General features: G+C 46.7%; 1 protein-coding gene and 1 pseudogene across 1 annotated transcript in view; both read right to left on the bottom strand.

Moving 5' to 3' along the window:
• LOC146785428 (gamma-glutamyl hydrolase-like) overlaps positions 1–27,746 on the bottom strand; it is an 86,782-nt gene that overhangs the window by 32,032 nt on the left and 27,004 nt on the right. The gene's annotated exons all lie outside the window — the stretch shown is intronic.
• LOC146785429 (tubulin alpha-1C chain pseudogene) lies at positions 23,734–25,198 on the bottom strand (annotated as a pseudogene).

Below are 27,746 nucleotides of genomic sequence, written 5' to 3'. Positions count from 1 at the left end.
ACAGCGTGTTGATCGGTGCGGCACCTCTTCCACCTCTCAGTCATTCTTTCATTCCCCCAAATGAAAGCTGAATATGGAATTCCCGAAAGCGAACGGTTCAGATATCTACAACTGCGACATTGGGTGCTTCAGGAGGGGATGAGGGAACAAGGGGGCTGCAAACTGCCCAAATTTGAAAAATGGCTCATTACCAAATTTACGGATAAGGGGATGATCTCCGACCTGGACGCTATGATTCGGCCCCGCCCGCCGATACAGGACACACCGAGCCAGAAGAGTTGGGTGAGGAAACTGGGAGGACACCTGATGCGTAAGGATTGGGAGGGAATCTACTATAGAGCAAAACACACAGCCCGCAATGTAGCCAGTATCGAAACGGCCATGAAAATCGCCACGTATTGGTACCTTACACCGGTACACCTACACAGAGGTAACCCTAATTGGAGCCCCACCTATTGGAGAGGCTACGACGGGGAAGGCACACTGCTCCATATTCTATGGGACTGCCCAGTGCTGTCCAACTACTGGACCAAAATTCTGGAGGAGGTGGATGCGACATTTGATACGGAGATCCCGCGGCTCCCAGTATACATGGTTTTGGGACTCCCTAATCAAATCACATATCCACTTAAAAGTATGAGAGGCCGGCAGATGGGGCTGGCATTAGGGGAAGCTTTACAAAACATACTGACGCACTGGGGGACATCCACTTCACCCACACACATAGGCAGGCTACACCAACTGTGGCATATAACAGGGATGGAATGCATATCGGCCACGCTAAACAACTCCGAAGCCGCTTTTCGGAAAGTTTGGGGCCCCTTCTTGCAACTGCTTTCCATAGAGTTCAACGAAATAACACAACCCAAATACCTGAGAGTGCTGCGGCTCACAGATACAGGAAAGGGCCAACAACCACCACCAATGGCTCCGTAGAAGACGCAGGGGTCAGGAGGCGGGGACGGGATGGGCATGCGCCATGGACTATCAGAGAGAGAGGGGGGGGGGGGAGTTTAAGTCTTTTTGTTTGCAGTACTAGGCTGACCCTTCAACACAGCATAACATGTGCCACTTTGAATTTGACCGCATTGACTGACTAACAACAATGGTACCATGCTTATTTTGGCACAAGGACATGCGGGAATTGTGAACTGTGCAGCGAGTTAATGCATATGCCTATGTACTGTATTGTTTTATTGAAAATACCAATAAATACATTTAAACATAAAACAGACAGGTAAAATTATGTTGTGGCATACAATAACTTAGGACGCACTGAGCGTAGCTGTATAATGCAATCAAGATTGAAAAAAATCAAAGAAATGCATGGGTAAAGAACCATACAGTGCAGCGGCTCTTACCTTTTCACTTCTCTGCACCCCCACTGAATTACTAAGTACCCTGGCCTAAACAATTTGTAAGAATTTGACCCCCAAAACAATACACAAATGTCCAAAAACTAGTTGTTATGTTTCCTAACCTAGTGCTCAGTAGCAAAGCGACCTTTTGCCTACATTTGTCCAACCTTGCTCTGCATAACGGTTGTAGCAATGACATTTTACCCAGTTATGTGCTGAATAAATGTTGATTGATTTCCTAGAAACAAGGCTCGATTATTTTTCATGAGGATTCTTAGCATCATATCTTAATCCCCTGCACTTAATGTACATAAAAGGATTAACATACTTTGTACAAAAGTCATCGCTATCTTCATCCTTGGGCGACAGGATTAATGTGCATGATTACAATATATTGATTAAGGCTCATCTACATATTCGTACTCACAACATATCGATTGTGGTAGAACCTCGAGGCTACCTTTGTTGGTATGAAAGCACCACATCTTCACTAGGTAAGGAGAGGAGATGCTTCTACGCTGACACTGACACGGAGGTCCCTGCATGCTGAAGCTTTAACACGCAGTGGTCTGACATCCCTTGTGGAGTGTCCAACTCGTGACCAAGACGGGGTATTTAATTCCCTCCCATCACGTGATGGGGTTGGCTCTTTCGCAGGAGATTCTTGACTTTACACCCACATACATGCTAGGTACACTTAGGTACACTGTCACCAGGTTTTCGAGGAGGAGGTTAAGCCCCGGAAGGAAACAACAGGCGATGTGGCTCTTTTAATCCATTTTTGTACTGAGGCTTTATTATGACTGCCTTTTTTGTCCTTGTTCTTCCATTAACGGGAGTGTAGACATCGGGTAGGAGTGCTTCGTCCTTCCTTGACCTCGCGTGGCTACCTGGTCAGGTTGTGGAATCTTGTGCCCCTCGAAAGAAAAAAAGATAGCCACGGCTGACCGTTCGGACACCGACAATAGCTGGTAGGGGGACCGTGCTGGAGGTATCACCAAAAACAAAGACTAGGGACCACCACCAAGTGAAGTCCAGTTAACGCACCAGTTTCCATCTTGTTAGCAGAGATGTATCCTCCCATTATTTCTTTGACTTCCTCTCCCAGTGCCCCATGAGCCCCTGCAGTCAGAACCGCACCTTGGCAGGGCAAATCGAAGGACCATTGGCCTCCTGGCGTCTCCTCTTCTTCAGGAATAATTTCTCCGCCTTGCGTAGGCACTGAGGTCTCGGTTCTGTTCCATGCTCTCTGGTTCTCCGGAGTTTCTCCGCATTGTCCGGGTCTCATTTTGACAACGGTTTTAGTCCCTGCCTACTTTTTTGGGTTTGTCAGCGTAGCTCCCTCTCCCCATTGGTCAGGGGGTAACGAAGTCCTCAGGACCTGCGGAACGCCTTCTTCTTGGATATCAGGCTCTGGATTTTTAAAGAGACAGACAGGTTACGATGCCTGCGCAGGGAGGAAGAGTACCTCCGTCGCCACAGTCATCGGGGAGTATGGCATCACTTACCCTATGTCATCCTTGACCCCGTGACATAAACTTAGGTAGGGTTCACATCGCAGGAGTACGCAAAGATTACTGTTTTTATATATGTCTGCATATATTCATTGCTTTAGCACCATGGTAGAAATGCATCTACTCTTCACTCTTTTGGTGCTTGTAATCTCTTCCATTTGCTTCTGTCTATTGATTGTCGCAGCAAACATGTTTTATGCTAGAATGGCGCTGGTTCAATAAATGCTTACTTAAAACGTCCCAAATGTTTATTCTGTGTATCTCTCTGAGGCTAAGTGAGCACGATTGACTGAGCGAAAAGTACTGTACTGTTTCCATGATTCCTGAAAGGTCAAGAGTTGCCAGATTAATGGTTGCCAGAAACTATTTTGCTCCTCTGTAAGGTTAGGGGGCTTAATGGTGGCACTGTGAGCTAGCTGGTATATAGGCTGACATGTCCTGCGGGGGTGTCCAAAATCAGTCTAGACACTAATCCCTTAGTTAATGTTTTCCAATAAACATGCAGATACTATGTATTTTTAGGAACTACACGACATGGCGCCCAATGTAGGATCTGCGAGTTTGTTGGACAACATAAACTGAGGGATTGGTCTATAGGCTGACATATCCTGTGGGGGTGTCCAGAATCAGTCTAGACACCAATCCCTGTGTTTATTTTGTCCAACAAATGCACAGATCCTATGTATTTTTAGGAACAACACCAAAAAGTATACATGCATCATTTAATCCACAAGCAATAAAAATATACAAAAACATTATTTTATTTTAATGCGAAGGTTGGAGCTTTTCCAAATATGGCCTTATTTGTAAAAGGGGATGCTATATGTTAGACTCTAGCATATCACTTTGTCTCTTTTGCTCCTAATGAATGCTCCCTTTTCATTGGCTTCTACCAGGGCATAAATTAAGCCTGCCAATCATCCATAATAGATTCTATTTGCTGTACTTGTGCTGTTCTCGTGAATCAAGTTAAGGATTCCATCTTAATTATTAGGCTCCCATGTCAAATTCTTCACATTTACAGAGCATTTGAAGATGTTAAAATGTTGCTTTTCTCATGTATATATACTTTATTAATCTGCTAAAATTATTTAAGTTTCTAAACGGTCATGAAACCCATGGGATGGTATCTGAAATGAAGGTTAAGAACCGCTGAAATTGTGGTTTTAAGAACCGTTTGCACACCAATTTTTTGATGTGTGTGTGTGTGTATGTGTGTGCACACTGTTATGAGGCCAGACACCTAAAAATCTACAGCATAGGTCACCCGCAGAATTATTTACTGTTTTAGATCTACAGGACAAAGTCAATCCAAACTAGAATTCTTCATGGAACTGGTATAACCATAGTGTGTTATACGTCTGTTTGATTATTGCAATACAACGTAGTCGTATTTTTTCATATAGCCCGTTCACAAATCTATTTCTGATACAGCCACCCTCGCTACCCTAACTATTAAATTGCTCAGGTTCCCATGGTTTGCTGGGGAGCCCCTGTTACACCAGTATTACAAACCCTTGGGGCAGGTCATATAACACCTATAATATATCCATGAGCATGATAATTAGGGCAGACTGAGCGTTCAATGCAGAAAAGTTTTAAAAATGAAACTCCCACATTCAGTACCACCGGCTTTACAACATAATCCCTCAGGACACGTCACCTTATCTTATCTTATCTTAAGTGCAATTTATAGAGCGCGCTGACACCTAAGGCTTCCTGGCGCTTTAAGACAGAGTGAGTGAGGGAGAAAGCGTGAGTGGCGTGGTTTTAACCAAGGGGAGGGAAGAGGTGGGTTTTTAGTGATTTCCTGAAGTTCAGGAGAGAAGGGGTGGATTTGATGGAGAGAGGGAGGAGATTCCAAAGCCCGGGAGCCAGGTGGGAGAAGCGGCGACCACCGAATTTCTTGGTTTTAGCTTTGGGGGTGACTAGTAGATGACGGTGAGCTGATCGGAGGTTGCGCGTTGGACGATGAGGAGTAATTAAGGATTTGAGAAACGCGGGGCCGGAACAGTGGAGGGCTTTGAATGTGAGGCAGGCCACCTTGAAAGCTGCCCTTTGGCCTATTGGTAGCCAGTGCAGTCTGTGAAGTAAGGGTTTGGACGATTGCCATCTGAGGGTTTTGTGAATGAGTCGGGCCGCTTGGTTCTGAACTACCTGAAGGCGGTGTAGCAGAGATTGTGGGAGACCGTAGTAAAGGGAGTTGGAGAAGTCCAAACGGGAAAGCACAAGTGAGATGACAACTTGGGTAAGTGCGACGAGCGGAAGTAGGTGGCGAATTTTGCGAATCTTCCGGAGCTGGTACATACAAGATGAGATTACCGCACCCACTTGGGCTTTGAGGGACAGTTCGGTGTCGATAATCACTCCCAGACTCTTCACTGATTTGACCGGGACTGGGGGGGGGCGAGCTCCGAGGGCCAGAACTGCGGGCCCCAATGAGCATGGCTTAGTCCAGGAAGGAGGAGCTCAGTTTTCCCGGGGTTTAGCTTCAGTTGATTCTGGTTCATCCAATGTTGGATGTGGATCATAACTGCGTGAAATGTTTTGATGTCATGGGGAGAATTGAGCGGGAGGACACCTGAACCACAATGGCACAAACAGGAGCCAGCCAATCAGGATAGAACTTCAGTTTGTGCTACTTTAGGGTCTTATAAGGGCTAGAATCAAATACCTCTAGCATCTCACACCACAAAACATTATAGCTACAGCATATACACACTGCAAACTCAACAAACCCTATCTGTATTACACTAACTACCTCCTACAACAGGCTCTCTGAACACACAGATAGCACTTCTTTTGTAAATGCCCTGTCTGTAATCTTGCAGACGTAGCTGAATCTATCACTACCACCAAACTTGACGTCATCATTATAAAAGAGATCTTGTCCACATCAACCACCACCCACATCCATGAAGTCATGATATAACAAGTGAACAGCATCTAGAGCATCAACTGCAATCCTGATAGGTGGGTGATTCGCAGATGACCAGTGCTTCTCATGGCCGTGTGCACTACCTAGATTTCCTGTGAGCTATTTGCTCCTAAATGATTTCTTGGGGATTAACTGCTGACTCCCCCAAAGTAAGGTTGCATTTTGTATTTGCTGCACATATTTTGTTCCCAGCGGTGCAGACGTCCAATACTTACCATTCAGGGCTGAGCAGAACAGCCTTTTCACCTGCTTTTCCTTTCCCACCCACCATTAATATCTTTCCCCCACAGGTACCATCTTGAGGCAGTCGCTGAAAGGAAGAGACACATTTTTGCATCCGCGCCATCTTCGCTGCCTGTATGCAGTGCCTTGAATGCACTGGGTGAGCATTCAATAGCATTCCTTTTTAAAGCATTAGATGTGCTTTGAGTTGGTTTCTTCCTCTTTCTATCCTTGGTGGACCCCTTATGGCTCTCTCTGTTCTGTCATTCACCTGCCTTCTGAGGGAGGACCCAGAAGGCATATTCCCACTCTTATGGAGCGCCTCTCTGCGGATTGCTCCTTTTCCTACAATTTGGTAAATTATGACAGATACGTGGGCCTTTGAATATGAGTTTCTATTAGCCTGGGCGGACACCAAATTACTTAACATGTAACTTGAATAATCTTTTACCAGGCCAAAAAAGAATCAACAATAGAAGGGTCCTTGGAAGCTCAGCTTCAGCCATTCAGAAATGACATCACAATCAAAATGCAATTATAATGACCCCCCTCCTGCAAGAGATCGTGGAGGGGGTGGGATACCAAGCCCTGCTGTTGTAAATTGAAACGTCGATGTAATTAAGCATTCACTAAAGACATGAATTCCCCTTTAGGACCAAGTCTCTTTCATTATGTTGACTAAAGTCTGGACTCCATTTTGTATTGTCATGTCTCCACGTGCTCAACACGAGAAGAGTCCTATCTTCGTGTTAGTTGCTCTTGCAATCTGCCTAGTAACAGTCTATAAATAGCTCCTTTGTCCGTCTGGCGCATGCCCAGACTTGACCACATCTGTTATCAGTTAGTCCTTTCTTGACCATGTTTTCGCGGGCTCAAGGAGTGTGTCAGCTCCGCCCATATATCGATTCTGTATCGAAAGTGACCATAAAAGGTAATATTCTTTGCCTCATGTTGTATCCACCCACTTATGAGGCCCTCAGTTGTGTATAAAAGGGGACCGTGTACGCAAGTTCTTTGTGCTACTCTATGCAATACTGAAGGGTGTTGTATGGATTGTAGGACCACCCTTAAGGGTTAATAAACTTTGTCTTTGTACTTTGCAGTTTCCGTGCCAACTTCCTTGTAGATTCCATTTGCAGGAGAGCGAACCCTTGTGCCCTGCGGGCCGAGCTGGGGCCTGTATTCATCAATTGGCGCCCGTCACGTGGGGCTCATCGGCGACTCGGATGCTCGAAGGATTGGTCGTGACGAAGGCGAGGAATTTGGCCGGGGATGTGATCACCGCCAGAGGCGCTTTAGTCCTGGCATCCCGAGGTTTTCTTCCTTCCCTTCCGAGCTGACCATCTGGGTGGCGCCGGTCCTCGACTGAGACCTCTTCTGTCGGTCCTGCCGTGACAGCCGTTTGGGCGAATTTTGGAGCTTGGCAGTTGGAATCTGGACTCTTGATTGGTAAGAACCGTTGTACGGTACTTGCTCCGAGTTTTGGAAGCCTGGTTTGGCTATTTGAGTTTGATTTGTGATGACCGGTCATATCTTGTATTGATTATTGTGAGAATATATGCGTTGCAACACATATAGGCAGGTAATGTGGAGATATTTCTCCAGAGCTGTGTAACTTTGAACGGCACAACGTTTAAGTGCCATTTTTTTGATAATACTGCATATTTTGCATTATTTTTGAACATGCCTGCTTTTAGCGCACTCCGTAAGTGGTGCTGCTGCTTTGGAAACCGGTTAAACCTCGAGGAATCTGCTCCAGCTCCCCCAGAGGGGACTCCTAATAGGGATATGTATGTGAAGCATGGTCTTTCTTCCATAATGTACAGCACAGTATGGAGGAAATACACCAGAAAGGATCCTGAGTTGCGATGGCCTTTGTATGGGTCGTTTGATATGCGTAAGATTGAGTACGTGGAACAGTGTATGTGTAAACGGCGTGCTCGTCAAGACATGTTTGAATGTGTGCGGTTATGGGTGAAAGAAGTGCGTGAGCGAGAGAAACGTGAGAAAGCGCTGTTTGATAAAGAGCAACGGAAGAATGATCATGTGCGAGCACAGGAAGCGAAGCGTCGGGAGGAAAGAGAACAGGCGGAGAGACAAGAGAAGGAGCGTAGGTTACAAGTGTCGGGTCAATATGCTGTTCGGCAGCCTCTTTATCCTGTCCTTACTAATCTTGATGATGATTTTTTCCTATTAGATCGTTCCCCGCCACCTTATGTAGGTGCGTCTGCTCCGACAGTTCAGGATTCTGGATCGGGTAAAGATAAGAAAGACACGCGATCCATGTTATCTCTTGAGCGCTCGGGTGGGCTTCGGAAACTTTCTTATCGTGCAGTTTCAAATAAGCTGTCGTTTTCAGAGCTGTTACCGGATCTGGAAGGATGGCAGGATAGGGAGAAAGTGTATTTTGCTGCCATTTTCTCTGATGAAGTGGTTGCTGCCTTTCGAAAATATTCTGATGTTTTTGAGCCGCAGGAGATAGTGTCGGATTCTAGAGCACTGCGTAATGGTACTTTCTCTCCCTCCCAGGTGCCTGATGCGGTCCGACGTCTGTTTGCGCTACGGGATGAAATGCTTCGACTGCGGGAAAAAGCGCGCCGGAACAATGAAGAAGAGAGCTTGACCTTGCAGGCGGACGACCAGCAGCCGTCTTCCTCCCAGTCAGATAAGAGCGACCTAGTGCATGTTAAACCAATGCGAGAGGCGGCACCTTTGTATGTTCCTCCTAAAGGAGCGGGGACTAGTTCGGATATTACCTCTGCCGATGCTAAGGGATATTTTGTGTACAATTGGGTTTATACTCCTTGGCATAGGGCTGATGTCATGGCATTAAAAAATGCATTGCCTGATCCCCGCAAGAATCCAGCGGCCTTCTACGAAGAAGTTGAGGGGGCCCTGAATTCTTGTACTATGACCTTAGCGGATATAGATCTGTTTTTTGGACTTATTTTACCACCAGATATGTGGCGATCTGTGCGGAAGGTGGACGATGTTGCCGCTTTTAAGGCTCGGTGGTCTGAGCTTGAGGATGAGGATAGGGAGAGGAAACCCGCGCAGAAACCACCTCAGATTATCTTAGATCTCCCCGCTGCTATTCTGACTAAGTTGAAGACAATCATCCCCCCTAAAAAGATTGACTGGAATATGTTAGCCTCGTGTAAGCAGAAAGTCGATGAATCAGTTGCAGATTTCTTTACGCGCTTTGAGGAGACGTTTCATGATTTTAGTGGTCAGTCACTTACGGATGATACGGGTCGACACCTCTTTGCTGATAAATATGTGGCGAATTTACTACCGGCGATCGCAGCCCGCCTAAAAGCGAGTGAAAGTTCTTGGTCCACCGCGACCCCGACAGCCCTCCTGACTATAGCTCAGTATTATGAGCGTCAGGAGCAAGAAGCGAAGGGACAGGAGGAGAAGAAATCAAAAGATTTAAAAACAAAGGTGATGTTAGCGCAAGTATATGGTCCGCCCCGTCGGGGTGTCAATAGAGGAAGGGGAGGATTTTATGGTCCTCCCTCGGGCCGATCTGATTTGAATAGGAATCAATGTGCGTATTGTAAGCAATCGGGACACTGGGCCAGAGATTGCCCGGCGTTGCATGCTTCGCGCCAGGGACATAATCAGGGTGGCCCGAGAGGTAGAGGGGGTTTCTCGAATTTTAGAGGGACTTCTAACGATCACACTCGTTTTGATCCCGCCGGGCAGCAACGAGACAGACCTAATGTCTTTGATCGGCACAACCAGTATCAAGTGTCAGGGATTGATCGCTCTGGGTACCATGATTCTCAGCATGCATAGGAATGCGTTGGATGGGGGTTAGAATCAGTTGAGGTGCCGGTTGATCAGAAGGGTCCTTATGTATCAGCGGAGGTTTTGGGTTCTACTGATCAGTTCCTAGTAGATACAGGAGCGACTCGTAGTGCGCTGTCTAAACAATTGGTTCCGAGGGCTCCCCCATCTGGCTTAATGGTTACATCGGTAGGGTTTGATGGTACACTCTCCCGAAGCCCTCTTTCGCGGCCCCTCACATTTCAGGTTGATTCTTTTTCTGCACCCTGTCCGTTTTTGCTTGCCCCGAACACGCCGGACAACATTATGGGTCTTGATATGCTAAAGCACTTCAGAGCTACGATCCGCTGCTCCCCCGCTGGTGTGCGTGTGATATTAAATGATAATCCCCCTCGGTCTGAACGGATGTGTGTGGTTGTAGAGGATGCTGTGTTAGCGACCCTCCCTCGTACTTTGTGGGCCACTTCGGATACTGATGTAGGACAGATGGTGATTCCGCCTGTTCACATTAGTGTCCAGGAGGGGGCGGTGTTATCACGCCTCCCACAGTATCGTATTTCCCAGGAGGGGGAGGAAGCTCTTACACAGATTGTGCAGGATTTGATTAAGGTGGGAGTAGTGGAGGAAGTTCCCTACAACGTATGTAATAGCCCGATTCTACCCATTTTGAAAAAAGATACGGATGCCAAGGTTTATCGGTTTATAATTGATTTGAGGGAGGTGAACAAGATCGTGATACCTCAGTATCCAGTGGTTTCTGATATCACGACGTTGCTTACTTTGGTCCCGCCTACGGCGACTACGTTTTCAGTTATTGATTTGAAAAATGCTTTCTTTTCGATTCCTATTCATCCCGATAGCCGATACCTTTTTGGTTTCACTCTGAATAATAGGTCTTATCGATTTTGTAGAGTCCCTCAGGGCTACACAGAAAGCCCTAGCATTTACAGTCAAGCTTTGAAAAGACAATTGGACTCCTTTGTTTTGCCGAGGGTGTCGCCCTCATTCAATATGTCGATGACATCTTGTTGGCGGCTGACACTCCGGAGCTGTGTGAGAAGAGTACGTTGTCCTTGCTTTCCTTTTTGGCATCCCACAATCACAAAGTATCTCGGAAGAAATTGCAGTTCTGTAGACCAAAGGTGACTTATTTGGGTCACCTTTTGTCTAAGGAGGGGCGTGCACTTACACCAGATCGTATCCAAGTAATTTTGGACACGCCAGTACCTTCCACGCAGAAGGACGTGCGTGCATTTTTGGGTCTTGTTTCTTTTTGTAGGCAATGGATATTAGGGTTCTCACACATAGCCAAACCATTATTAGCCCTTTTGACAAAAGACACACCTATTCCGCTTCCTTGGTCAAATGAGTGTGACGCTGCTTTTCAGCAATTACGACAGGCCCTTTGTTCAGCACCAGTGTTAGGGACCCCTGATTATACCAAACCTTTTTCGCTGTATGTGCATGAGAAAGATGGATGTGCATTATCAGTTTTAGTGCAGATGCACGGCGATAAGCAGCGCCCTTGTGCATATTTTTCGGCTGTACTTGATCCTGTTGCCGGAGCATTGCCTGGTTGTTTTCGCTCGGTTGCGGCGACAGCTGTGTCAATACGCCAAAGCGAGGGAATTGTGTTATCTCATAAGCTGTTGGTATTAGTCCCCCATGCTGTTGATGCCCTGCTTAATCAGACAAAGACGCAGCATTTGACCAGTGCCCGTTTAACGGGATATGAGCTGACGCTTTTGGCTCCTCATATTACGTTAAAGAGGTGTGTAACGTTAAATCCGGCCACATTGTTGCCATACCCCGAGACTCAGTCTGAAGCAGGGAAAGCACATGATTGTATTCTTGTGACTGAGGAACAAACAAAGGGTCGTATTGATCTCCAGGATACGCCCTTTCCAGATGTAGATGGAGAACTGTGGGTGGACGGATCATGCCTGAAGCTACCAGATGGTACGACTTCAGCAGCGTATGCAATTACCACACTGCAAACAATAGTGGAGACAGCACGCATACCACAGAAATCAGCTCAAGCAGCGGAACTGATAGCATTAACACGAGCATGTGAGCTCAGTACAGGATTGTGTGTGAATGTTTATACAGATAGCCGGTATGCCTTCGGAGTAGCGCACGATTTCGGCCTGCTCTGGAAGGAGAGAGGGTTTTTAACGTCGCATGGAGTACAAATAATGCATGGAGAGTTAGTTCACAACCTTTTGACTGCATTGACATATCCGAGGAAAATTGCTATCATTAAATGTAGTGCCCATAAGAAAGTAGTTGATAAAGTTGGAGAAGGGAATGCGTTAGCAGACCGGGTGGCACGGGAGACTGCGATGCAGCCCGGTGCTACTGCCATGTATGTAGTGAAGTCGCAGGTAGAAAGATGGCACGATGCGAAGGAAGAAGTGCGAGAAATACAGAGGACCGCTTCTGATAAAGAACGGGAGCAATGGTCCAGTGAGGGAGAATTGGATGATGAGGGTTGCTGGAGAAATAAGCAGATGGATAGATGGAAGTTACCCACGGCTTTTGTACAACCTATGGTTCAGATGGCACATGGGCTAGCACATGTTGGAGCTTCCGCAATTGTAAAATTGCTTACCCAAGTCTGGGAGCATCCAGAGATTGCTAGCACGGGAAAGAGGGTGGTGCAGACCTGTATGATCTGCCTGAGGTACAACCCAGGAAAGGGTACTCGAACTCCAGCAGGAGGATTTGTGACACCTACTGCACCCTTTGAGGTTTTGCAGATGGATTATATCCAGCTTGAGCGCTGTAACAATTTGAAGTATGTTCTAGTAGTGGTTTGTGCCTTTAGCAAATGGGTTGAGGCATACCCTACGAAAGACAATACTGCAATGACTACCGCCAAGATGCTGTTGAAGGAGTTCTTCCCTCGGTATGGTGTTTGTAGACTTCTGTGGAGTGATAACGGACCCCACTTTATAGCGGATGTTATAAAGTATGTTCTGAAGGGTCTGGGCATCACCCAGAAGTTCCACGCAGTGTTTCACCCTCAGTCTGCAGGACTAGTCGAGAAGTATAATGGTACACTGAAGCTCAAGATCGCTAAAATCCAAGCTTCGACATCTTTGACTTGGCCAGATGCTTTACCACTGGCATTATTGTCAATTAGATCGATACCGCACTCTCGAACCGGTCTTACCCCGTATGAGATTATTTTCGGACGCCCAATGAATATTTGGGGTCTACCAAGACCTAAGGCTGTGTATGATGTACCTTGTGTAATGATGAATGATTATCTGGCACAGTTAATGGATAATTTGGTTTCTATTCATCAACAGGTCCGGGAGGCGCTCCCTGATCGGTCCACCGGCGAAGGACATAGTCTCCGGCCTGGAGACTATGTTATGGTGAAGATTTTCGAAAGGACGAACAGCTTGGAGCCGAGATGGGTTGGTCCTGAGCAGGTCCTACTTGCAACGAGGACGGCTGTGCGGGTTTCCAACAGAAAGAATTGGATCCATTCCCTGCACTGTCGCAAAGTACCGCCCGGATTGGTGGAGCCTGCTGTATTGACCGATCAACGAGAGATTCTGACCACAGAGAAAGGCCGTGCTGTGGAACCGAACGACACTGAGGAGCTCTTTCCGGATCACGCGACTCCTGGAGGAAAGCGATATCATCTGAGACCAAGGAAGTGAATTCTTCAGTATCAGGACATGTTGTCAGAACGGCCCTTGGGTTAGTGAAACGGAGAGCCAATGAGGCAAGGGGGGGGGATCAGCCCTGCATTAGTGTAGTGACACCCGTCTTGGCCCGCTGGTGAAGAAATCAACCGCTGCCCAAGGGGAAGAGTTCTGACAAACCTTTTAGTTTCAGGAAGATATTGATTCTTTATTTTGACATGGAGAAAAAGAAAATCCTTTGTGCAACAGGTTTTATGCTCACAGTAGCTATTGTTGGGATAACCACATGGTTTGTGGAGGATGTGACTCCTGCTCGAAAGTTACTTGTGTTGACCACTCCAGTGCCTGAGGAGCACTACTTTTATACCCTTCCGTATCAAGAATTGAAGCATCGTCAGTCTTATTTGAATAACACTTTCATCCAGATGTTGCATCATACCCACGTTGCCACGAATGCTACGAACTGTTGGATATGCGGTATGATGCCAGCTCATCAGAAGAAAGGAGGAACGCCATTCATACCTCTTCCTTTCTCTCATAATGGCTCTTGTAGAGCATGGTACACTTTGCTTTTCGCCACCCGGAAACCTACAGTGGGACGATTACTCTTCAGACTTAATAGGGAATGTCATCAGGATAAAGATGGATACCCGCAAGCGAATGGGACAATTTGGGAATGGGAAGAGTATCGACCAGACAATGAATCGATTCCTTATATTTTCACGAACACCAGAGACACTGTGGGGAAAGACCGATTTGTGATTCAAGTGGCACAAGCTCAAGCGGACCTGTGTGTCCAGAGTGTGGGTTATATTCCTGTTGGTGTTAGTGATTGCATCACTATTCTAAATATCGACGGATTGAATAACAGTACCTTCTTAGCATCCCATAATACATATTTCGTATGTGGAAATAAAGGTTATTACCGTTTGCCAGCCGGTTGGTCCGGAGTATGTTATGTAGCATTCCTATTGCCCCCTGTATTCTTAGCACCTGCATCTTATCATAAGAATTTGAAGTTGTTAAATAATGTGACTGTAAATAGGTATAAACGTACTCTATCAATTGATGATGTGGATCAGACTGACACTAGTCTGCAGCAGTATATTGATTTTAATTTAGGATTGTTTTTCTTCGTTGGAGCTGCCCTAAATAGTAGGAAAGTTCGAAGGTTAACAAGAGTGGTAGAGGCTGTGACAAACCAGACCGCTGCTGCTCTTGGGAATCTTACGGAAGAATTACAGATTACTAGAATTGTTGCATTGCAGAATCGCATGGTGTTAGATGTTATGTTAGCTGACCGAGGTGGAGCTTGTAAAATTATCGGAAGTAGTTGTTGTGTGTTTATCCCTGACCACACGCCGTCAGTTTATAATGCTATTAACAGGTTGCACAAAATTGCAGCTGAAATCCGTACAGAAAACGGCACTTGGACCTTTTCTGGATGGTTTTGGGCATTGATCACTGCTTGGGGGTGGAAGGTCTTAACTGGTCTCTGTGTTATTGTAGCAGTTCTGTTTTCTTGTTGCATTTGTGTCCAATGTGGTCCTTTGCTCTGTTCCTTATGTGTATCATTCTGTATTCCTGATAAGAAAGCTATTGCCAATGTCACTTATCAGAAACATTTAGCTAAAGAAGTAGAGGAAATGATGACAATTGACATATACGATGATTATCCTAACAAACCGGATGTCTTCAGTAAATGCCGAAAGGGTCGTCTGTTGTAAATTGAAACGTCGATGTAATTAAGCATTCACTAAAGACATGAATTCCCCTTTAGGACCAAGTCTCTTTCGTTATGTTGACTAAAGTCTGGACTCCATTTTGTATTGTCATGTCTCCACGTGCTCAACACGAGAAGAGTCCTATCTTCGTGTTAGTTGCTCTTGCAATCTGCCTAGTAACAGTCTATAAATAGCTCCTTTGTCCGTCTGGCGCATGCCCAGACTTGACCACATCTGTTATCAGTTAGTCCTTTCTTGACCATGTTTTCGCGGGCTCAAGGAGTGTGTCAGCTCCGCCCATATATCGATTCTGTATCGAAAGTGACCATAAAAGGTAATATTCTTTGCCTCATGTTGTATCCACCCACTTATGAGCCCCTCTGTTGTGTATAAAAGGGGACCGTGTACGCAAGTTCTTTGTGCTACTCTATGCAATACTGAAGGGTGTTGTATGGATTGTAGGACCACCCTTAAGGGTTAATAAACTTTGTCTTTGTACTTTGCAGTTTCCGTGCCAACTTCCTTGTAGATTCCATTTGCAGGAGAACGAACCCTTGTGCCCTGCGGGCCTAGCTGGGGCCTGTATTCATCACTGCCATCCCGCTTGCCGGCGTGAGCCATAGACAAAGAGGATTGGACCTGTGCTCCACCTTCTTCTGTGCCTTTGAATTGGGGTGCTGACCGGGGCACCTGCTGGACCACTACAGCTCCGGGAGGAGTGTCACAAGGGACCTGGTCGCATTCAGCCGTCCCCCCCTCGAACTCTTGCGCACTTATCCGCCAGAGGCGGGCGAGTCTGTGCGAGTGAGGTGGCACCCACTAGGGGAGGTGGGAGTGGCCGGGTCACGGAAGCGGCTGGATAAATTTCAGTGCAGCTTGTGGATGTGGTAGCCCCACCTCGGCCGCTTCACTCAGGTGAAGAAGTGGCGAAGTGATAGTGGCCCGCCTTGGACTATACCGTGGAGTAAATTACCGGGCTTGGGTGCGGGGGGACTGCGACCCGCTTATCCTCACAGCATGGCCAAGGACAGACCAACCGGAATGGCGTCCAAACAAAGTACAATAGAAAAGCTCACCGGGGTGGTATCGCAGAGGCCGAGCCAAGGGGATACAGACACAGGTATGCCCAACAATGCAGCGCTACTAGCGACAATCACACAGTCCCAGGAGACTCTCGAGGCCAAGATCGGGGCTGTTGGCTCCGACAGCATGCTCCTTCGACAGGACATTCCGAATGTCGTGCAGCAGATTACGGAGACGGAGTCCCGAATCTCCACTGTAGAGGACACAGTGACCGGCCTTCTAAAGAAAGTTCACACCCTCAAGACACTAACGAAAGGCCTGGTGACAAGAGTGGAGGACGCGGAAGGGCGGACTTGCTGCAATAATCTCCGTTTTATCGGGTTCCCCGCGGGCTGCGGCGACCTGGGGGAGCCTGCGGCACTACTTCTGGCTGACATGGACAAAGCATTTGACTCACTTAGTTGGGTCTACCTCTTCACCCTGCTCAGTCGTTTAAACATTGGCCCTTGCCTGCTAACACTCATACGGCTGTTATACACCGACTTATCGGCGTCTGTTAGGATCGCGGATTCCATCTCGGGCTGCTTTGCTATTGCGCGGGGCACTCGTCAGGGCTGTCCCCTATCTCCCTACTTGTTTGCCTTGGTCATGGAACCATTGGCGGCGTGGGTGAGAACCGATGCCCAGATCTGGGGCTTTGAGTGGTCGAGAGAGATGTCTGACTGCATCGCGCTATACGCGGATGACGTTTTGTTCTTTCTCACCTGACTGGATGTGACCGGCCCGCGTTTTAGAGTTATGCAGATATTCGGGGAGACTCTCTCATTGTTTTACGTTGGGGGTCAGCCCTTTTACATTATCGCATCATATTGGGTGGGGTTACCTAGGTTTTGCCAGTAACCATCATATTGGGTGGCGCTACCTGTGTTCTGCCAGCAACCCCTCCCATTTCTTGACCAGGGTTGTGATTGCTTTCTTTTTCTCTAATTCTAGGCCTTTTCCTTGCAATTTATCGCCCCAGTATCCTTCCTCCACTTCTTTCACCTTCTCCAGGATTCAGTTACTTTCTCTCTCCTCCTCGCTTCCATATCATGTTCGCATTCGCAATGTCGCAACCCCCTCCATTCCTTGATGAGTGTGGTGATCTAGCAGTTCCATGGAAAAAATGGGTAAACCTATTTGAAACCTACCTTATTGCTATTGGGGGTGACAGATTTTCTGCGGTGCGTAAACAACATGTCCTACTGCATAATCTGGGGAAACAAGGGAGAGAAATTTTTGAAGACTTACCTGATTCTATTGTTGACGGTGTAAATGTGGAGGCAGTGGGTGAGGGGGATGTGCAACATGATGTGTATCAGTTAACATTATTGAAATTGGAGGCACAATTTGGTGACAAAATTAATATTGTCTTAGAACGTCACAAATGTTTCTTGCGCATTCAGGGGAAAAGTGAGAAAGTGGTAAATTACATAGCTGCTTTGAGAGGTCTAGCCTCTACATGTGAATTTGGTATGTTAACCGAGTCTCTAATCAGGGATCAGTTAGTAAGATGTACCAGTAACAAGAAAATTCAAGAAAGACTACTAGCAGAAGCCCCAGATTTGAAACACGCAATTGATATCGCTAAAAGCATAGAACATACAGCTTACTGTATGAACGAAATGAAGGAAGCAGTCGAGGTAAAACAAGTCGCAGAGAGCAGTGTGCACAAAATATCTAGCAAAGACAACAAGCACAAACCTCCAGTTTCTGGTCCTGATGTACACACTGCAGTGGGTAACAAACCTAAATGTTACAGGTGCGGGAATCCCAATCATCCGGCCAACAGTATGAACTGTCCTGCTAGGGGTGTCGTATGTAGCAAGTGTAAGAAAAGGGGTCATTTCTCTAAAGTATGTCATAATGCAAAAACCAATGTCACCCATATGATAGAAAGTGATTTAGATTCACAACCCCTTAGCGATGATATAGTTTTCCAAGTAGCCAACTTTTCTGAATGCAGTAGCACTTTCTACCCGAAGTGCGAAATATTGTTGGACAATGTTAAGTACGAAGTTTACGCTGATTCTTGTTCCCCACATACACTCATGAATGAAGCTACATTTCTGGCTAATTCCGGGGCACGAGCGTATAGCCTTCTGCCCCCAGACATCAAACCAGTGGAATACAACCAAGATCCCATACCGCTGGTGGGGATGCTACTTATGAACATTGACTTCAAAGATAGATCGACTGTGGGGAAAGGTTACATCACAAAGAACGAGTCTAACCTGCTTGGATGGAAACACCAAAAGGATTTGGGAATCAAATTAGACCCTAACGCACCTGAACCGGTGTACCTGATTGACAGGTCCAACATTGGGAAGGAAATATGCAACAAATTCCCAGAGGTGTTTACGGACAAATTAGGACTCCTAAAAGGTTTCCTCCACAAAATCAAACTTAAGGCAAATGCCAAACCTATCGTTCACAAACCTAGGTCCATTCCACTTTTGACAAGAGAGCCGCTCAAGAAGGAGCTGGACAGATTGGAAGAGTGCAAGATCATAGAGAGAATTGAGAGCTCTGAATGGTTGGCGCCCATCGTGGTAGCAGCCAAAGGGGTAAACAAGGGGATCCGTCTATGTGTGGACCTCAGGGATTTGAACTCTAATATTTGGGTGGACAGACACCCCCTCCCCAACATAAATGAAATGCTGTCTGCAATCCACGGGGCAAAAGTCTTTACAGTTCTAGACCTATCCTCAGCATACCACCAAGTTGCTCTCCATCCGGAATCTAAACCTCTCACCTCTTTCATAACCCCGCATGGGGCGTATCAGTTTTCCAGATTACCTTTCGGATTGGCGTCGGCGGCGGCAGTGTTTCAACGCATCATGCAACATATACTGCAAGGTCTGGGGAAAGTTCTTTGCTTCCAAGATGACATCTTGATTCATGGTTCATCCTCTGAAGAACATAATAATAATTTAGAAGCGGTGTTGACCAGACTCAGTAAGGCAGGTTTCACCACTCAGAGGGACAAATGCAAAATTGGGGTGGAATCTGTGGTCTATCTCGGCCACACCATATCAAGCGAGGGAATCAAACCTAAATCCAGTTTGGTAGACTCCGTTAAGCTAGCCCCAGAGCCCACCAACAAGGAGGAGCTCAAATCATTTCTGGGCCTAGCGGAATATATGGCTAAGTTCGTCAAAAACTTTGCAGACCAGGTGCGTCCCCTCAGAGAGTTGCTGAAGAAGGGTTCTAAGTTTGAGTGGAATCAAGATCATCAATCAGCTTTCCAACTCATCAAGAAGGCAATCGTGGATGCCCCTATTCTGAGTGCTTTTGACCCCAATGCCAAGACCACTCTTACCACAGACGCTAGCACGAAGGGTTTAGGAGCTTCACTCACGCAGAAGACAAATGGACAAGAGACTGTGATAGCTTTCGCGTCTAGAACACTGAGAGATGCCAAATTAAACTACTCCACAGTTGAAAAAGAGGCTTTGGCTTGTTATTGGGCCATAAACCACTTTAAGCATTTCTTGTGAGGTATCCCATTTGTGTTGAGAACGGACCACAAACCTTTACTACCGTTATTCTCCACTAAACGCCTGGAAAGTACTACTCCGAGAATATCTAAATGGGTGCTGAGTCTACAAGGCTTCAACTACTCCATGGTATACGTCCCAGGGAGTGACAACAGGGTAGCGGACTGTCTCTCAAGGCTACCTGTGATCGGGGGGGATCCGATGCAAAACCCACCGGAGGAGACAATCCTGTTGGTGGAGATTCCAGCCATCAATCGTGAAGAGTGGGAGAAATCCTTAAGGGAGGACAGCGAATTCGTTACATTGAAGAATATGATTCGCACAGGATGGCCGGTTAACAAATCTGAGGTGCCGGAATCTATCCGCCAATTCTGGCCTGTGCAAGATGAACTATCCATTGTAGGAGAGCATATTTGTAGAGGGAGTAAAATCATCCCCCCTAAAAACATGTATGAAAGAATAATTCAGATTGCACATGAGGGTCACCCGGGGAGGAGCATGACCAAAAGCAAGATCAGGCAGCATTATTGGTTCCCCGGTATGGATTCGAGAGTGGAGGAGCAAGTAAAGAATTGCACAGCATGCGGCTCCAGTGACAAAACCAAAGTGGTTCGCAAGTCACCGCTAATCCCAGTCGAGGTCCCTACCATACCCTGGGAAAAATTGGGATTGGATATAATCGGTCCCCTTAATCTGCTGAACCAATCCAATAGGTTCATGTTTGTTCTGATTGACTACCACTCTCATTGGATTGTAACGAGAATGGTACCCTCCATCACAACGGCATCGTTGTTAAGTTTTCTGAGAGATACCTTCTCTAAAGAGGGTATACCAGGCGTCATAATAACGGGCAACGGGGTCCAATTCATCTCTGAAGAAATGAAGCAGTTTATGTCCACACTGTCCATCACACATCTCAAGTCACCACTTTACTGTCCCAAAGCCAATGGACTGGTGGAAAGGGTAAACAGGATGCTAAAGGACACCATTCAGCTTGCATTGAGCTCTCAGGTACCGGTGGAGGAGGCCATTAGGAAGACGCTGTGGTCGTATCATACGACTACCAATGCTGACTCAGGAGTGTCACCGTTTGTTTCACTCAAAGGTAGGAACCCCGGTTCTAAACTTACGCCCAACTGGCTTAACGGAGGAACTCCTGTATGGGTGGACAGAGACTCCGTATTAGAGAAAACTCAGAAACACCAAATGGGGAGCATCTACAAAAAAGTGGGGAGAAGGCCAATGGGTGGTTGTTAAGAGGCCTTCTCTGTCTAAGTCTAAGATCTCCTCATTTTCCAAACCACTGAGGATAACTAAGGTCAACAACAATTCTGTAGTGCTAGAAGACGGGGGCACGTGGAGCATGGATAACATAGCTGGTTGTCCAAGCACAATTAGTACCAAGCCAACCGACGGGAGTGACCAGAGTCTGGCAATGCCCAGTAGTGAGGAGCCCAAAGTTGCAAGAGTACGTAGACCCCCAAGTTGGCAATCTGACTACAAAATGTGACCATAACCAATCATTGGGCTCACGGTCTCCCTCTCCAATGCCGTGACGGATTTTTGTCTATGAGATGTGCAATGTTATAGGATTGTTTTTCTTATGCATTTCTCCATTCATTTTCAGGCCTTGGGGATTGTTTTTCTCGTAATGTATGTCTGTGTTATGGGAGTTTTGACAATTCTCCGTGTACCTTTTGGGTGGGGAATGTTTATATTATTAGCTATGCTTGTTTATAAACTGCTCTGTCCCGCAGGGAGATGTGTTATCATCTGGTCCCGGTTCCCTTTCCCCTTCCCCCCTCCCCTCCTCGCCTATTGGATTTGCCCAGCTCTGGAATGTTGGGGCAGAAGCTCTTGTTAGAATGTTGGGGATTGAGAGCGAGAGGCTGAAGGATCCACTACGAATAAACCTGTTTTCCTGAACTTCCTGGCTTGGAATCTTGTATTACAACACTCTGGCCTATACATGAATAGTAGCAAATCGTATTTTTGGCCTTTGCGTGGGGGGGGGGATCAGTTGGGCGCATGGTCTCAAGCAGTTACTATAGTTCCGGATGGTTTTAAATATCTGGGGGTGTTTCTATCCACATTCCAATCTATTTTGTGGGACAGGAATTTGGCCCCCATGTGGGTGCAGACGGTGAAACAGGACAGTGTGTGGTCTCACCTGCCGCTCTCCTTACTTGGCATATCTGCCATATTCAAAATGGAATCCCTGCCCCACCTACTTTATCAGCTCCATAATCACCCTTATTACACATGGCCGACCTGGTTCCGGCAGCTAAATGCGATCCTCACTCGCTTTCTTTGGGCGGGAGGAGCAGCGCGTGGCACTCTGAGAACCTGTTGTCAATCTACTTATTGTGGAGGCATTGCCACTCCAGATGTTCAGGCCTATCATTCATCCTCACACATATTGGTCCTTTACGACTGGTGGTATGGAGATTATAGGGATCCAGCATATGCAGTGGAGCGTTGGCGAATGGGGGTCATGTCGCTGCACCAGATCTTATATTCCAGCCCACAACTTAAGGTGTTGCCACCGGCGACCAGGCTGGTCTTTGCGGTATGGAAACGAGCGCCGCATGCGGTGGGCTGGTGGGATAAACTGATGAGGGAAACCCCCTTGTGTCGCAATGGTCAGCTATCCCAAGTGATGCAGCTATCCGGGTTTCGGGGTTGGGAGGCTATTGGCATTGATACAGTAGGGGTAGTTATGCATGGAGGTAGCCTGAAGTGTTTTCAAGAACTACAAACAGAATGTAATATGCCTCACGCACAATTTTACAAGTACTTACAATTGAGACATGCCCTCTCCCCATATTTGGCGCAACAAGATACTATACCTGAATTTAACCCCATTGAGGCCAAAGTCTTCATGGGTGATCTGGGGGATCACAAAATAACTAAGGTTTACCATACGCTCATAAATAACACCCCCACCACACTGCATAAAACACAGGAGGCCTGGCAGCTAAACCTGAGGCCCCTTGACGAGGATAATTGGGTGGAGGTGCTCTAATCCCCACGTGGCGCAGCGATTGCAGCCCGCTTGCGGCTGATCCAATTCAAATACCTGCACAAGGTATACTTCACCAGATATAAGCCGTGGCGGGCGGGGCTAATTGCGTCCCCTAGATGCTTGTGATGTGTGGCGAATGAGGGTAACTTGTTCCACACAGTATGACAGTGTACGTCGTTATCGCGGTTTTGGAGGGGGGTTGCTGCGTGCCTTTCGGAGATCCTGGGTTGGGATATTCAACCCTTGCCTCGCTTATTTATGCTTCATATATCTGAGGGACTAGGTGGCAATAGATATAAGTGCCACTTGCTGTTTCTAGGCCTCACGCTGGCTAAGCGTGATGTGGCTAGGGTATGGAAGAGTGAGTCTCGGCCGTTGGTTGCGACCTGGAAGAAAGGACTTGACTTTTGTATGGGTCTAGAGATCCCGGTCTTTACAGCGACTTAGACTTAGATACTCCTCCCACTGTTGAAGAATTGTTGGGTTAATGGTATTGTGCTACGCTACAGATGAAGACCTAATTTATATGGGTACTAAATTGCATCGACCTACATGCCTCCAGCGATATTGTTATGGCACTATTGTTTGTTGTTAAAATCTTATTTTTTCTTTTCTCTTTAATGTGTTTTTTACATCAACACAGATATATTATCATGGAAAATGTTGACATCAATGCTGCTTGTTGTTATCTTTTACTGGTGTTTCATATGACATCGGATCTGTATCTGCTTACAACAACAAAATTAAGTTGTGGAAAAAAGAATGCAATTTTTTTTTAAATTATATATTTATTTATTTATTTTTTAGGTTAAAAAATCTTTATTCCAAGCTGCTTGAGACAGGAATGATAACATGTACATGGACAGGAACAAGAATAAGAGAACGGACAAGATTCTACAATTATGGCAGAAGACAGAGAAACAGATCAGAAAGTTACGTCAGGCCACTCTGTGCCTAATATTCCTCCCCTTCATCTTCTCCTTCCACTGAGTCGGTGCCCGCCTCTTCGTAGTCTTTCTCCAAAGCGGCCAGATCCTCACGAGCTTATGAAAACTCTCCTTCCTCCATACCCTCTCCAACGTACCAATGAACGAAGACACGCTTGGCATACATGAGATCAAACTTGGGATCGAGGCGGGCCCAGGCCTCTGCAATGGCTGTGGTGTTGCTGAGCATGCAGACTGCTCTCTGTACTCTGGCAAGGTCCCCACCAGGAACAGCTGTTGGGGGCTGGTAGTTAATACCAACCTTAAAACCTGTTGGACACCAATCCACAAACTGGATGGTTCGCTTTGTTTTGATGGCCGCGATTGCTGCATTGACATCCTTAGGCACAACGTCGCCCCGGTACAGCATGCAGCAAGCCATGTACTTGCCATGGCGGGGATCGCACTTGACCATTTGGTTGGATGGCTCAAAGCATGCATTGGTAATCTCCGACATAGAGAGGTGCTCATGGTAGGCCTTCTTGGCCGAGATGATGGGCGATTAGGTCACCAGTGGGAAGTGGATGCGGGGATACGGCACCAAATTGGTCTGGAACTCTGTCAGGTCCACATTGAGAGCACCATCAAATCGCAGTGAGGCTGTGATGGAAGAGACAATCTGGCCGATAAGCCGGTTAAGGTTAGTGTATGTTGGGCGCTCTATGTCCAGGTTCCGGCGACAAATGTCATAGATGGCCTCGTTGTCGACCATGAATGCACAGTCCGAGTGCTCCAGGGGGGTGTGGGTAGTAAGGATGGAGTTGTAGGGCTTCACCACAGCAGTGGATACTTGGGGAGCAGGGTAGATTGCAAACTCTAGTTTGGACTTTTTGCCATAGTCAACAGAAAGTCGTTCCATGAGCAGGGATGTGAATCCAGACCCAGTGCCACCTCCAAAACTGTGGAAGATCAGGAAGCCTTGCAGTCCAGTACACTGGTCAGCCAGTTTCCGGATGCGCTCCAGCACCAGGTCAATGATCTCTTTCCCAACCGTGTAATGGCCCCGGGCATAGTTATTGGCAGCATCCTCCTTTCCAGTAATGAGCTGCTCTGGGTGGAAGAGCTGCCTCTAGGTCCCATTCCTCACCTCATCTATCACTGCTGGCTCCAAGTCCACAAATACTACCCGGGGAACCTGCTTTCCCGCACCCGTCTCACTGAAGAAGGTGTTAAAGGAGTTATCGTCACCATCGATGGTCTTGTCACTGGGCATGGTACCGTCAGCCTGGATGCCATGCTCAAGGCAGTAGAGCTCCCAGCATTCGTTGCCAATCTGCACACCGGCCTGGCCCACATGGATGGAAATACACTCACGCATGGTCGTAGGGTCTGGGGCTGCTGGTCGTTGGGTTCAGAGGGAGCTAGAGCTGATGTTCAGGGGCGGAGGGTGTGCTTGGTCCACTCCCTCCGGGGATGTAGTTGACGGTCAAGTTAATATTGACCGACAACCAAAGCTACAATGCACTGTGGAAGGGGTGCATCTGCTGTCCATGTTTACCAATACACTATTAAAGAAGAAAATAGAGACTCAATAGATACATAACAGTTCTAGTGATCCTCAAATCTCAGAACAGATCACAGCAAGCCACTAAAGAAGGACTTGGAGTCTCACTGGACTGACACCGGACTGATGTAACACCAACAATAGCAGTAGATCTGGAAGTTGAGCTTTCACTGCCCATGGTTAACACCACTACAAAGAAGGAATCAGCAGCTAAGCATCTCCAACTCCGGAATAGACCCTGAGTAATAAACTGTAACCACTGGAAATATGAATCAACATTCAGACAAAACCATGCTAAAAAGTCCCAACATTCCAGATTCCAGTAAAAATCGTTTTCCCACCTACTTTACCTGTCCTCACCTCCTCCCCTTCTTGTGTCTATTAGTCCTATCCCTTCTCCTTATTATCCATGCCTAACACATTTCCTTCACCAGCATCCCTCCTTCCTCTTCACACTTACTTCTTCACACAGGACTGGGTATTCCCACCCACTTACCTGCCACCCAACCTCTTTCCCATTTCACACATTCTCCTGCTCCCACTGGCTTCCCTCTTCGCAATAGACTCATTCTCCCACAGCCTTCATTATCCATCTCACTCCTTAGTTACAGGCTCCACCTCTTCTCATCTGTCCCTCATCCTCTTCTCAACCCTCCTGCATCCTTTTTTCCTTCCTGTAAATTGTGGCTTCCCCTCTATCATCCCTATTTCCAGGCACCTATGTGACTGCACATCTTCATCCACATGCTGACTTTAAATCTCCCTGCAACCTCCCCCACCTCACTTCCTTTATTACCCACCACTTCCTTAACACATCTTTTTTTCACACTGCCTCTGCTTTCTAATTCCCCCGCTTTAAATACTTCTTCCAACCTCCTCTCACTCCCTGTGAACTTCTTCTCCTGCTAAACCCATTACCTCCTCTTTATCTTTTCCTGCTTCCTCACTAGGGCTGGGCGGAAATTGCGAAATTCACTTTCGCAAATTATCGCAAAAATGTTATAAATCTCCGCAAACATGCGGAAATATCGCGAAGATGCAGAAGTTTTTTTCCCGCCCGTTTGTGGTATTTTCTGCGTGGTCGCAGCTCGCCAACTTACCCATGCGGCTGCTCGCGGGCGCGGCCATCTTGTTTTCAAGAAAGACGTGATCGCTCGACGAATGACATTACTGCGGGCGCGAACTGTCGCGAGACAGCGCAAATAGCTACCAACAATCCAACATCTTGTGGAGAACGCGACCGGATCGGGAAAACTTGTCAGCGAACGCAGGGATTCAGGTAAGGCGATCGCGCGCACGCGAGAATGTATTATTTTACAGCGCGAGCAAGCAAAAAAAATTTCGGTAAAATGCGGATTGCGGACATTTTTACATTTTCGCGCTCTCCGCGGAACGCGAAAAAGTCAAATTATCGCAATTTCCGCGAGCAGAATGGAATTTTAGCCCAGGCCTATTCCTCACCTCTTCCCAAGTCTGCAAATGCAGTACTCAGCTTGAGTCAGACAGAAAGCCTATTGCAACTTTCTTAGCCCTTCAACCTCTCCTTCCTCAAGCACACCAGTCTTCTTTCAACTCACTTTTTCAGACACTATAAACCCTTCCTCAATTCTCCTTTCCGCCTACCATTTTTCCAATCTACCCATTCTTCTATCCTTCACTCTTGCAAGCCTGGTAAGTCACTACTCAGCGTAATTGAGTCAGACAGTGACTGCATACTCCCTGTTGTTAAACAACCTCCTTATCTAACACAAATGCCCTCTTACTCCTAAAGTGGATTCAGCTACATTTGTATACTCTCAAACATGCAAGATCATTGACCAAGCATTGCCTGAACACTTATGAATGATATTTGACTGCAACTCTGACCTGCTCTTCATCAGTGAAGCCTGGCTACACTACCATGGACCACTAACCATTGACAAACCCAATCATTGACTAACCCAATTACCAGCTCACAAAATTCTACTCAAACATTGTCACACAAAGAACATTTGCCGAGAAAGGAGGCCTAGAAATTGTTTTCAAAAACTTTATTTCTACCAAATCCATCAAACGCTAATCAACTTCTGAATTAAAGTATTTTGTCTTCAAATGCTATCCATCTTCACCTTCACCTTCTAATTCCTAATTTCGTCTTATCTGCAGACTTTCCCCAAACCCCGCCCCCACCCTTTTTCAATGCTGTTCCTCCACTTTGCCTATAAAATCACAGAAAAGCACCTTAACACTTGGTTTGATAAACCTTAAATGTCCTTGGCTAAAGGCCTTGTCACTAACCCAAAATTACTAAACCAAATTCAACTTATCCTCTGCTGAACCCACAAGTCTTTTCATACTCTGGGTGCAATATTCACCCCACTGGCCCTCAACATATTGACAAAAAAAGTCAGCTTCACCTAGAGTTAACATAATATAATTCTACTCAGCCCACACACCACAATGTCTCTGTTGATGCCTAACCC

This window comes from Triturus cristatus, chromosome 11 (assembly GCF_964204655.1).
Source record: "Triturus cristatus chromosome 11, aTriCri1.1, whole genome shotgun sequence".
Classification (NCBI taxonomy): domain Eukaryota; kingdom Metazoa; phylum Chordata; class Amphibia; order Caudata; family Salamandridae; genus Triturus; species Triturus cristatus.
Note: the sequence above shows the minus strand (reverse complement) of the source record. Positions and strands in the feature narration are given on the sequence as shown.